Source organism: Pteropus medius, unplaced genomic scaffold (genome assembly GCF_902729225.1).
Source record: "Pteropus medius unplaced genomic scaffold, Ma_sr-lr_union100, whole genome shotgun sequence".
Classification (NCBI taxonomy): domain Eukaryota; kingdom Metazoa; phylum Chordata; class Mammalia; order Chiroptera; family Pteropodidae; genus Pteropus; species Pteropus medius.
Window position 1 is genome coordinate 3,327,664 of NW_024355990.1, and position 14,058 is coordinate 3,341,721.

A 14,058-nucleotide genomic window follows, 5' to 3' on the forward strand; every position below is an offset into this window, starting at 1 on the left:
ACCATTATAATAAAGGGACCCGCAGCCCTCTGCTTCCCGCCAGCCTGCTTCTCGGCCCCTGGTCCTCACCGCCCCGAGGGGCACCCACGGGCACACGCACAGCCCTCCGCTGTGCTCAGCTTCCTCCAGTGGGTGGGTCGCCCCGTTTTCCTGGCAGCCCTGGCCCCCAGCCCGGGGGAGCCCACAGCCCTGCCACACTCTGACTCCCACCGGCAGGGACAAGGTGGTGTCCCCTCCCTGATCACTTTTCCCAAAGCCCCCGCCCCGCCCTTCTCAGCCCAGCCCCTCCCCACCTGCCCACACCTGCTCCCTAAGGCCTGAGGCTGAGCCAGACCTTCTGGGAGGGGAGGGGTGTGGGGAGGCAGGAGGTCCCGGTCTCGCCCGCTGCCTCTCTCTGGCTCACTTCCTAGCTCTCCTTCCCTCTCGTCTCAGAAACCTCGCCCGCCTCTCCCTCCTCCCGCCTTCCTCTCCATTACAGCTCCCTTCCATCTCCCAGAATCAAAAACAATTCTCTCGTGCCACCTAATTCCCCCTCCGAACAGTTTAAGACCATTATATTAAATAATGACAATCACAAGCGTCTCTTTGTTCAGTCTTCGCCAGCCGCCTGTTCGCTTTAAAGCGCTGCAGCCCAAGGTCACAGGCCCCTCCACTCAGCTTAGATAAATCTTTCCCATCGCTGAATTCTGACAAATCCCTCCCGTCCGCAGGCCCTTTGTTGTATATTCTTTGTTTGAAATACGGCATGCATGCCGCAGCAGGCGCCTCTGCCAGCCTCTCCACCTTTGCATATTAAATTGTGGCCCCAATTCTGGGAAGGGGAGGGGGGAGAGGAGGAGGGAGGGAGGGGAGGGCAGGGGAGGGGAGAAGATCTGGCGTGGGAGGGCCCCCACAGACCCCTCCTCCCCACCCTCCTCACCCCTCCCCACCTCCCCCACTCACCCAGACCCTCCCGCCCGGCCCAGATTCCCTCATGAGTATTCCCCCCACCTCTGGCCGGGCCCGGTGGCTCCAACCAGGGCTGGTGCCACCTACTCCTCTGTTTCCCACTGCTGTTCCCTCCTGAAAGGCATCCGTATATTCTCCCGAATCATTTATTCTTAATCGTTTGATTAAATTAAAAGGTGTCATCACGGTCCCCCCAAGCAGGGGCCAACAGGTAAATGGGGATGGCGGGAGGCTCCAGAAGGGGGCGCTCAGCCAGCTGTGCTAGGGAAGAAGGGGAAGGCGGGGGTCCCACTGCCCTCTGCCCTTTGGCCCCTGCCATGGCCTGCTGGGCCCACCCCTGCTCAAGCACGCTGGATGCCCCACCCCGCCTCAGGGACCATGGCTCCACCCCATTGCTTCATGCCCTCTCCTGCTTCAGTGCCCCCCAAATTCACACGCACCCAGAACCTGAGAATGTGAGCTTATTTAGAATTAGGGTCTTTGCAGACATAAGTAAAATAAGGATCAAGACCAGATCATCCTGCATTTAGGGTGGCTCTGAACCCAATGACAAGTGTCCTTATAAGAGACTGAGAAGGAGACACACAGAGAAGAGGCATCGTGAAGACGGACGGAGGCCGACGGCGGATGAGGTGGCCACAAGCCTGGGGACGCCAGGATCGCCGGCCACCAGCAGAGATGAGGGCACCTGGAAGAGACGGTCCCTCAGAGTCTCCAGCAAGAACCAGCCCCTCAGACGCCTTGATTTCGGGCTTTGCCCAGTTTGGGACAGATTACACTGGGGTTGTTTGAAGCCGGCTCGTTTGTGACGCTTTATTCTGGTGGCCCCGGGACACTGGCACAGCCTCCTCCCTCCCCCCAGGCAGGCTGCCTAACTGCGTCTGCAGACCAGGCCAGGAGCGGGCAGGCCAGGTGTGAAGTCTGGGGCTGTTGGCATGAAGGCACTCGGGTCCAGGCCCCGGCGGCCTCCCACAGCCCGATTCCTGGGCAGAGAAAAGACAGAAGCTTCTAGAGCAGCTGCAGCCTTCTGTCCCCTCCCTTCCCCAGTGGGAGAGTGGCCGGGCGGCCACAGGGCCAGGGCCAGGGTGGCCATTTTCCCTGGGGTGCCCACCTGGTGTGCTCTCTGCCCGTCTCCGGTCTGGGACATGCCCTGACCCTGGTCATTGCGGGCCTCCCCCGTTCCTCGATGCTCCATCTCCCCCTACGTGGGTGGCCGTGCAAGTCCCTCTTTCCTGTGTCCTGGCCACCTTGCCCGGAGCCCAGACCCAGCCCTGTGACAGCTCAGTGGGGGTGCTCCTTCACGGCTCCGAGGGGTCAGGGCGCCCTGTCACCCCCGCCCCCTGCCAGACACTTCCACCCACTGGCTAAGTGTCACCCCATGCGGGCGTCCTGCCTTCCCAGAGCCTAGAAGCCCAGCGGACCTGGGGTCGGCTCACCTTCCCAGCGCGAATCCGACCGCCCCCCACCCCAGCTCCTCTGCAGCCGCTGACCCTGGCTGGGAACCCGCGGCTGCTCATGCTCCCTGAGCCCACGTCCAGTCGCCCCGCTGGTGCCACATCCTGTTGCTGCTTGACTCCTGTCACTGGGACAGCCCTTCGTCCCATGTCTCTTGCTGTCCCTCTGGTCCACTTCCTCCTCCCTTAGGCGGAGATTTCCACCGGCCTTACGCCGCCCCCGCCACCGCTCCCTCTAGCCCAGTGAGGGACGAGAGACATGAACACAGGCACTTACGTGCACGAGTAACACACACAACTAATAAGTATCAGTGACGCTCGTCTCCCAGTGTGTCTGTTGGAGCAACGACTGCACGGCCACCCTGATATAAACACGCAGCCCAGCTGTGTGACACTGGACAGGTCACATCCCTCTCTGGGTCTCAGTCCCCCCCGCCCTGGCCCCCCCAAGACGACTGAGTTCCCCACACCTGTGTCTGAGTTATCCGTCTACCCCGGTTTCACGGAGGGGCGTCCGCTGCCTGCTTTAAGCTTTAAAATTGTGACTGAGCAAGATTTAATGCTGACAATTAGCCTGGACAGTGAATCGCACGGGCGGGGTAATTTACATACGCTCCCTGCACCCAGGAGGTGGGTGCCACTTTGCACCGCAAATCTGTGCACCTGTCACCGAACCCACAGCCAGCGGGGCCGGGGCCACGGGCTTCCCACCGCAGTGCCCTGACACGGTGTGAGCAGGGGCGGGGCTGTCCCATGCCACCGGCTCTTTCTGGCGGACAGCCATCTAGCTGCCCAGATCCTGGGCCATGGCTGGAGGGAGCTGAGGTGACAGACGCAGCTGTCTTGGTTCTCAGAAAAGGAAAGTCTAGCCTCCTCCCTCCAAGGGGTCACGATATAGTAAGTAGAGCCTAGTGTTGCTGGAGGCTGTGAAGGCAGCTCTGCCCCGGGGAGCTGTGTGTGCTTGGCTGTTACTCATCCACTGTACCTCAGTTTCTTCACCTGTAAAACAGAGGGCCTTGGGGGTGCAAGGGGACGTGTCTTTCTCAGTTCCAGGCCACCCGTACTCAACCCACGTGACCATCTGCCCACACTCCACCTGGAGTCTGCCCACGTGACCACTAGAAATGCTCCGACTTACCCAGCGGTCCATTGCTGGGTCATGGCCTCACCTCAATGGGCTGCGGGCAGAGTTTCAGTACATGAAATAGAGAAATACCGGTGTGTCTCATAAGCCTCAGAGTGGTGACCTCTGGTGCAGACTAACCCAGAAGTCAGAGCGGTGAAACCTCGGCAGAAGTAATTTGCAGGTATGAGATAAGGAGGTGTTTTTTAGGAGTGTTACGGGCTTACTTTAAACCATTTAACTTATGCTCAAAAATACTATAATTTAACATCGGTAGTATAGCTAATCATGATGAATAACGAATCGTGTGTTTAAAAGTCACAAGCTTAAATCTGGATTTCAGAATACAAGCAATTCTGGAAATGTATGACTGTCTCCTTAATATTACTGATTATATTTGTATGTTCGGTGTGTCTCACACACAGAAAGGGTCATGTTTCATGAAATGACGTTTTCAGCTTCATAGACATTTCTGCGGAGCCTGGAATGCTTTGCAAAACCTACTCCTTCCTAGGAGCCAAACTTTAAGACATTCGTGAATGCTGCTCTAAGCTACGCCTCCCTCCATTGCAAACTCTCTCAGTCTCGCATCTACATGTCTCTGCGTGAGGACTCGAGTCTTCTTCTTTCTCCTCTGTTTCATTCAAGAAGGCCCGAGACAGCGGAAGAGATTCGGGGGAAGGGAGCAAGGACGGTCTGGGTGACACTGGAGCGGGGAGGGCGGACCCCCTTTCTGCGCCTGTCTTTCTCTTTTTCTGCCTGTGACACGCTCAAGCATCCAGAACGAGGACAGAATGAGGTCGGGTGGGGACAGGCTCCGTGGAGCACTGGGGGAGTCGAAAGCGACGTGCCCTTCAAGGCCGCCCCGGCCGCCCTGTCCAGGAGGCCGGCCCGATTCCCCCGCTGGAAGCAGCGTTCCCGCCTGACTGCCCCGCCCCTGCTCACACCGCGTCAGGGCACTGCGGTGGGAAGCCCGTGGCCCCGGCCCCACGGCGTGCCGCATAACCCTGAGACGGCCGTCACCTGGGACACGTCCCCATTTTGGAAGGGGCTGATCTTATCCACCTGTGACTCATTCCTGCCACAATGCTGAGTCCCTCCCACGCCAGGTGGCCAGCAAACATCTCCGGATGGGCTGCAAAATGCCAGGAGTGCAGCCCCCTGGCTCCCAGGACCAAGGTGAGCCAAGGTGAGACTGCGGGAAGGGCGTTGCAGAGCCGCGTCTAATGTGTGGAGGTGCCAAGGGGGCGGACACAGCCCTCGGGCCTGCAGAGCCCCTGCCAGGCTGCAGGGTGACCCCTGTCCCCAAAACACACACACACACTCAGTTGGTTCTTCCTACCTGGGCTCTCTAAAGACCAGGTACTTGATGGCTTTGTTGTTAAATGAACAAATGTTATAATGGCAAATTTCCTGGCTAGGTGTGATGCCAAGCTCTGTGCTAAACATTTTACACGCACGACCCCACGTGGGCCTCCCAGTGACCGTTGTCATCTCTATTTTGCTGAGAAAAATGAAGCTGAGGGAGGTGAAGAAGCATGTCCAAGGTCATGCGGGTGACAGAGGGCAGAGCAAAGACGATCTCAGTCACTCCGGCCCCAGAGCCTGAACCCTGAGCCCACCTTCTTGTCCATGACCTGATCCTGACTTGCAGAAAGACAGATGGATGGATGGCTGCATGCATGCATGGATGCCTAGACGGATGCATGGCTGCATGCGTGCATGGATGCCTAGACAGATGCATGGCTGCATGCATGCATGGATGCATAGACGGATGGATGGCTGCATGCATGCATGGATGGATAGACGGATGCGTGGCTGCATGCATGCATGGATGCATAGACGGATGGATGGCTGCATGCATGCATGGATGCATAGACAGATGCATGGCTGCATGCATGCATGCACGCACGGACAGATGGATGGACAATGCGTGGATGCATGGATGGGTACATGGACGGATGCATGCATGAGGGGTGGATGGGTGGGCCTTCGTCTCTTTCCATGGCCATGCTCACGGCCACCTGGCCTGGCTTGTTTGTCATCACGCCCCATAAATCTGAACTAGCAAACAGGCTCCAGCTGTAAGCAGACACAAACTTCCATGAAAGGCAGCGCATTGGTCCAAAACAATTGCTTCCTATCAGGATGTGTTAAGACGGAGACATAACGAAGGCTCCGGTTACCGTAAGATGTATGGCACACGACACGCCAGTCTTCCCCCTACGACACATTTGCATAAAATGCTGACATTACTGCAGCTTCATCGGACCTGAAAATGTGATATGATTCCAATAACATTGCTCCGGAGATGGACAGTGGGCTGAAACGAAAGCTCTCTGTCTCCTCGGCTCGCGTCTTTATTAGCAAACATGCCGGGGCGCGTTGCTAAAACCGCACGATCGAAAGGGCAGGGAGAGCCCCGCCTCGCACGGGGTGCCTCTCCGTCTTCCTCCATCCATCTTGCTATTCCCTGAGCGTCGAAGCATCGCTTTAAATGTGGAGTCCGGCCCGCGGTCGGGAAGCTGGCGCTGCTGTAATTTAAGTTTCTCGTCTTTCTGGCGTCACTTTGCATTTTCAGTGAAGACGTTGAGGCTTAAGATAGTAGGTTTCCTTGATTCGGATTCTTTGCTCTTTCCACTGAAAAGATGGTTCGGTGTCGGAGGATGCTCCGGCATGGGCGGCAGGCGCTGGTTCCCCGGCTTCCGGGCTGCAGGCGGCGGACTGGCCCGCAGGGCCTTTTACACCCTTTCTCGCCAAAGAGGGGGCGGCGTAGCTGGGGGCGTGGGCGGGACTCAACGGGAGGTGGCACTGCCATCTGCTGATGTGAACGCTTACGTCGCCCCATGAAAATGAGAGCCAAGGCCAAATGTGTGGGAGGATGCTCAGCCTCGTTCATAATTAAAGCACTGCAAATTGAAACAATCAAATAAGAGTTTCACCCATCCAGCTGGCAAAACAGCCAAGACTTTGAGGGCTGCCCGCCTTGGTAAAGGAGTGACGGGGGTGGGGTTGTTCCCTCCCTCACACTGGGTGCAGTGGGACATGAACAATGTCCTTGGAGCCACGATACTTAGGGCGGGGTCCAGGGGCCAGCAGGCTTGTCACCTGGAATTTGTCGAAATGCTGATTCCCAGGCACCACCCCGAGAAAGCGCTGTTGTAGGGAACATTTTAGCCCAGAAATCTCACTTCTTTTTTTTTCTATTCTGTTCTTAACCGGTTCCTGCCAGAGGATAGGAAGATGACAACCAATTATTACGTCGAGCTTCTACCCAGTCACGTTGCTGGCTTCTCCAAGAATCTGTCCGCTGATCTGTTGGATATTCCAGGTAGAAAAGTCCATCGCCTGCACGTAACGACAGATCTGTCTCGTCCTTCCTCATTTGTGTGTTTCTCATTTCTTTCGTCCTGTTTGCTGGAACCTCCAGAGCGATCACGACCTCTGTTCCGCTCCTAGGAATTATTTGACAGAGAGGCGTATTTGGACACACGTGTGAGGACTCAGGAGCGGGCAGCACAGCAGCACCTGCAGGAGCAAAATGCCGCAAAAATGCCGCAAAATGCCGCAAAATGCTGCAAAATGCCAAAAAGCCTGTCAGCGTGGAGCCGGCTGGATGCACCAGCCGTGGAATATTATGCGGCCAATAAAAAGGTTGGGGGGATCCCAAATGTGCTGAAGCCAGAAGACAGCAGACATACGTATTAGCATAAAGATACACAGACATACGTGATCACATGTACGTAAAGCGTTTCTGGAAGGATACAAGCAATTCTTTCTAACTCGGGGGTCTGGGCAGCGGTGGGGGGGGCGGCTCTCTTGGGCAAATGCTTCTCTTCACTATTTTAATTTTGATATCCTGCACATGTTACTTTTTTGGTAAGAAAGTGTTTCTAAAGGACCTTTTTTTTTCTTTTTAAGGGGTATGCTCGGGCTGGTCAGAGACATGTGCCTCCCTGTCCAGGTGCTGGTTCTCAGCCCGAGCTGCACGCTGGCATCTCGCGTGCCTGGCGTTTAAGGGGTGAGGATGCAGCAGAGCCCAGGACATACATCATCCTGACCGACGTCTCGTTGGCCCTGGATCCTGTTTCCAGGTGGGCCCGAGGTCAAGTTGGAGAGAGGTCGACGCTGGGATTCAGGTAGCAGATTCTCTCTCACAATTTTCCTGGAGTGATTTCACTGCAAACACAACCCGTTTCCCAGGACACCCTGGGCGCCCTGCCCACCGCACTGCGTGGAGGTGTCAGGGTGCTTTGTCGCCTATGGCTGGGCAGGGTAGAGCGTGGCCTCGGGCCAGGTAGACACAGGCATGGACCTCCCTGCACTCCGGAGCTGCTGGGCTTGGGACAGGCGTCCTGGGCTCTCGGAGGCCGCTTCGTCCTCAGTGAGGTGGGTGGAGTTGTGCCACCTTTGGGCGGATGCGACGAGGAGGATTAAAGGGGAAAACAGAAGGTAAGGCTCAACCAGCAGTGTCCTCGAAGGAGCTTCGCTCTCCCCTGTCTCAGGTCTGGAGTAAACGCTGCGTGTTCACACGGGACGAAGTCATGGGCAGGTGTCCTTCCTCCCTGACCCCTTTCGTAGCCACTCTCTGCTCCCTGGTCTTGGCTGCAGGCTTAAGGTCCAGGGAGGGCTCCCGCCTCCCTTCTGCAGACGGGGAGCCCGGCCTCATGGATCACGTAACGCGGCCAAGTCAGTCGGTGGCACAGCATTCTGGCGCTGCATCCCTGACTTTGCAAGATGCTAAAACTTCTCCTTCCGCCTGAATCCACGCGCCTCCCAGCTTGAAAGCGTTATCATGAAAAAGCCAGATGCGAGACCGAAATGCTCTGCTTCGCATCTTCCCCCTTCCACGAGGAAGGAGAAAATGGGGAGGGTAGAGACCAATCGGTTAAATGGTAGGATTAGAAATTATTTTAATTTGTTTCCTTATCACGATTTTCTAGAATGTGTACGGTAACACGCGCTTTCTTCGTAAAGGCGAAGGAACCTCATAAATACTTATGGGACCAATTTTTTAAGTTCGTATTATATATTGATACACAGGAAATGGGAAGACAGAAATATAGCTACAGAGCGATGTAGTGTCATGTTAAATTAAAAAACGACACAATTCTGCATATTTAAACTTGAAGAGAGAAGGTACGCGCACGGTGGCATGATTTCTGAATGATGGTTATCGAAGCGGTTTACGTTGTTCTGTACTCGTTGAAATGGTAACAAAGGCCCATGTCACTTTAAAAATGACCAAATGTCACCTTTTCAGAGAGAACTTTTCTGAATACAGTATAGGACACGTCCCCCTGCCTTTGTCCCTAGTCTTTATTTTTATCCATAGCCTTTCTTGCTACCTGGGGTGGTATTTGCAGGCAGGTCGGTCTTTGTCCCCGGACCGTGAGCTTCCTGAAGGACAGGGACCTTTGCCTAGAGCACCGCAGGTGTTCAGTGTGCTGGATGAATGGCTGGATGAATGGGAAGATGGGTGACTGGAGGAGAGAAGCGGTAGTATTATGAGGAGAAGGGGGACAGCATCAGAAGCGGGAGTTTCATCATCCCGATCGGCGTCGCGTCCCAGCTGGGCGCGTCACTCCGCTGGGCGCTGTGGTATAGATGTGCTCATTGTCCCCAAGGAACACGGCCCGTAAAAACATCTGGCCCAAGGTGGGATGGGGGACGCGTGGGGAGGGAACTCACAGTTACGAAGTCATCATTATATGTCAAGCCTTACCCACGTTATCTCATTTAATCTTCTCAAGGACACTCCAGGACCAATAGGGTGAGACCCATTTCTCTACATGGAAGGTGATTTTGTGTAAGACACGGGTGGCAGTGAGAGCTGATGTGCGCAGAGGGCTCCCTGTGCCCTCAGCGTTCGGTGGCATAATTTAATATGACCCTCACGCATCCTCTGCAGCATGCGATCACACCTCCTGGGCCGGAGACAAGCCTGAGGCTTGGGGCAGGGGGCACGGGGGGCTTGAGTAACTTGGCTGAAGTTCACGACTCGAAAGCTCGGAGCAAGACCCTCTGCAGCTGGCATCTGTAAAGCCAAGTGTTGTCTCATGGGGCCGCGGTAGGGAGAAAATGGGAAGATGAGCTCGAAATGCACGGTACATAGTAGATGCTCAGTAAAAACAGGCCAAGTACATATTCGTGATACACAGATGAGGGAACTGAGGCTCGGAGCTGTTACGCGACCTCCCCGAAGCCAGGAAAGATAAGCAAGGGGACGAAGAATTAAATCTAGGTCTCTGTCACCCAGACCCCTGCGTGTCCACATTATCAGAGCCTCTCGACAAATGGTCAGAACGCGGCGGGGCGAGGACTAAGAAGAGACTGGTACAATCCGCCGTGTGAGCCTAAAGGTCGAAGTAAGACGGGGGCCCGCAAGGGATCGGGGAGCCTCACGGAGGAGACGAGGGGAGGCCGCGAAGGCCGAAGGCCGAGGACACACACCGCAGGTCAGCGGCGGTTCCGTCCGTCCGGCGGGAGCGATGGCCAGCGCAGAGGCACAGAGGCCGGGACAGCAAGGGCTGCGCTTGGAAGCGATTTAAGTGCAGGGGTGGAGAGGAGGGAGAAAGGGGTGCGGGGAGGGAGAGGAGCCTAGGAGGAGAGACCCAGGCCAGGGCACAGGGGTACGCAGAATGACCTTGAACTCCAGCATGGGGATCTTGATTCTCAAGCTTAGCTAGACATTAGACCCATGTGGGGACCTTACACATATACCGGGGTCCGGAGCCTGCCACACCCATGGAGCCGGCACGGCAGGCGGGCAGTGTGGCCAGGGGAAGCGAGCGCTGTGGGGGGCCTGGTCACGGGGGACCCTGGAGGGCCGTAGGGAGGACTTGGCTCCCCACCCCCAGTCCCAAGATTGTAACCCAAGTCTGCCCGGTCCCAACACCTGTGTCCTTGGGTGGCGGAGGGAGAGGCTTGGAGGGGACAGAGCCCCGCCTAAGGGAGAGGCTTCATCGGGCTGCTGGAATGGCCCCAGCCACGGGAACTGGGAGGGAAGCAGAGATCTCACAGGCACCTGGCAGGCAAGAAGACAGACCCTGCCTGGCTCTGCAAAGCCACACACCTTGCTTGCGGCCTTGCTGAGCATTTGAGACCCCACTTTCCACAACCTAGCACGGTCCCCACAAAGCACCCCTAGCATCTCAGGTAGCACTCAGCAGGATGCGGTGTCCGAGCCATAATCGCAGGGGGTGGGGCCACGGGGAAAAGAGAGACAGAATCAAGGACAGTGGTTGGGGCTACAGGGTAAAAGGAATGGGGATTTGGGGAGAAGCCCCCGCCCGGGGAGGAGGAGCCACCAGCCCACTGGAGAAGGCTGGGGGGAGGACTTGGGTCTGGGGGTCTGGAACCCTTGGCCATTGCGATATTTGGCCCCAATCCTGTTTCTCCAAGAAACAGACCTTGACCTTGACACCCAGGTCCTTTCAGTGTTGGGGCCACTCCCCTGGGGGTTGGGAGGACATGGATACTGGGCAGGAACAAAGGGAGACCGCAGCTCACTGCCCCCAAGGGTGCGGGGAGTTCATTTCTCACGCTCTCCATTTCCATCTCATCTTTCCGCCTCCCCCTCCTCAGTAATTACTGAATTAACACCTTCTCACAGGCAGCGCCCGGCAGCACGCTGTGATTAACACTGGGGACAATTAGCTGCAGGCCTGCTCCTCCGTGGTAACCTCCTGAGTAGCTGGAGACAGTGTGCGGGTGTCTGGGGCAAGTCTGCTCCTCTCCCCCTCCCTCCCCCTCCGTTTAATGGGATCCGAGGCCAGGCTTAATGTGCCAGACGGTGCTCATCCTGTCCCGGGGGACGGACCCCACGGGTCAGGGGGCCAGCTTCTCTGCCCAAGCAGGGAAGCCGGAAAACGAGCCCCAAATTAATCGATTCAGCCAGTTCATCGGGCGAGGTGTGGATGCAGTCGGACCGTCTGCCCGGCCAGCAGATGAGTGGCCCCCGTGGAACCAATGACGGGCTCCCGGGGAGGAGGGCGGGCTGCGTGCTCGTGGGCGGTCCCAGCACGAGGATGCTGGGAGACCAGACCCAGGCTGGGCGGAGGCGGAAGCTGCGAGCTGCAGCGTGGCCCAGATCAAAGCAGGAGCCGCGGATGTCGCCAGGAAATCACGGGAGTGAAAAAGGCAACGGTCCGGCCCGGGCGGGGCTCGGGCCAGCGAGTGACCACGTGGCTTCGGCCCGAGTGTAAACCGGCGATGGGAGGGTGAGAAGGAAGGTGTGGTTGGGTCAAGGAGGACACAGGACCCACTGCCGTGTTTGTAGCCCAGGGAGGGACACGCTGGACCGCTCGTCCCAGAGGCTGGTGCTGAATCTAGGCGAGAAAGTGCCTTCGATCGTCCCGGAGGGAAGGGCGCCAGGGATTCAAGAGAGGATTTCAAGGGTGAATCGGCGGGCTTGGTCCCCGATGAGGGATGGGACGGGACAGAAAGGCAGGTGTTGGGGTGCAAGCCCGCCCTCCAGGAAGGGGGCGTCCCGCTGGAGGAAGAACATGGGGCTGGGGGCGCTCATGGCTGGGACGGGGTGCTCGGAGCAGAAGCTGTCGTTGGAGCTGCTCTGGGGACTCTGACATTGCTCACGGGGAGGGGAGGGGAGGGGAGGGCAGCCCGCACGGGGCTATGGGGCGAGCTGGCAGGGGTGGGCCCAGGTGCGGTCTGCAGACTGGGATTCTCCTCAACAGCCTTGGAGGCACCTCTGCTCTCCGACCCTCTTCGAAGCACACGTCGGTGGAGGAGCCCAAGTCCCGGACACTCAGCGGTTCGTTCTCCTCGTGGGCGGGGCTAACGGCAGATCCGCGATGGCGGTCCATCGGTCCGGTCCATCGGTCTGGTCCACCCCTGCGTTCGTGCGCTCTGACCGTCCAAAGTGAGAAAACGCTCCTTAGCCCCCACCTGTCCGCGGCTGAGGACGGGAGCGGGGAAGTCTCAGAGCATCTTCAAAGGCGGTGCCCGGCTCGTGCGGCGGTCTCTGTGTAATGTTTTGAGGAATCCCCAGACTGTTTCCCAGAGTGGTTGCCCCATTTCACAGCCCCGTAAATCATGCGCGAGGGTTCCGGTTCCTCCACATTCTCACTGTGGGTTGTCTTCTGCTTTTGTTTTGTTTTTGTTTGTTTGTTTGTTTGTTTTTCTTTTGTTTTGACAGCAGCCACCCTTAGGGGCAGGAGTGGTATCTCACCCGTGGTTTTGACTCGCATTTCCCTGGTTTTTAGTGACGCCGAGAACCTCTTGCTGTGTCTGTTGGCACTTGTATGTCTCCTTTGGAGAAATGTCTAGACAAATGCATAAAGAGAATGCGGCCTCTTCCTACAAGGGAAAATTACTCAGCTTTAAGAAAGAAGGAAATCCTGGCACTTACGACGAAACGTGAGGACATTACACCCAGTGGAACAAACCCCTCGCCGAAGGACGAAGGCTGCGCGATTCCACTGACGAGAGGTGTGAGTGCGAGATATGGAAGCAGGAGACGGAGTGATGGCCGTCAGAGGCAGGGGGCCGGGAAGGAGGGGGAGTCGCTGTCAAGGGGTGCAAAGTCTCGGTTACGCGAGATGAGAAAGAGATTTGTAGGACATGGAGCCTGTAGCTGATGACGCCGTCTGTAAGCTCCACATTTGTTAAGCGGGCAGAGCTCACGTTCTTACTGTGATAAGGGAGGATAACGTAGCATCGATGGTGCCTGGTGGCGAAATAAGAAGTCAGCACAGTGTCTCTCCACGTTTGCGTCTCCAGGCAAATGCCCCGGGCTTCAGTGGCTACTCCAGCGTCACGTGGGCAGAAGTGCAGAGAGCTGCTGTTTGCCAGGCGGCTGCATTTATATAATCTCGCCGAACCCTCACAATATGCAGTGAAGTGGGAACCATTACCCTCAGCTTGCAGACGAGAAAATCGAAAATTGGAGAGGCGAGAGTACGTGCAATCTCGTGCGGCACCGTGGGCCACCTGACCGAGGCCAGCAGGACAGCGTTCGAGGCTCCCACAGACAGACGCGAGGTCCAACCTGGCTCCAGCACCTACCAGCCATGCGTCTTGATGCAGGTTCCGTAACCTCCCCACCCCTGGTTTCCTACCGCAGAATGAGGCTCATAGTAGAATTTATCTTAGAGACCTGTTAAGAGGACTAATTGAAATCATTCGTCGCACATGCTGAGCCGACGATAAATCTTAGTGCCACTGACATCATCATCACCATCGCCACTATAATTATGACCGTTGTCATCCAACCGAGGAAAATGCAGGCGGCCACAGCCTCTCACCCCGCATCTCTTCACCCCATGTGTGAATGTCACGTCTTCCTAAATTGGTTATTTCTTTTGAAGACATCTTAACCAAAGCCTGCTGTCTCCTGAGTCCACACCCTGGCAAACGTCAATAACCACAATGACGCCCTGAGGCTGAATTTTAAAAGAGTGTTAACGACTAAAGAAGTCACCGGTCAATCACTGGTACAAGTAAATGACTTTAGGAGTGATTACATATAATTTTATCCTGTTTATTTGGCATTAGTTGTGAGTGTCCGTAATC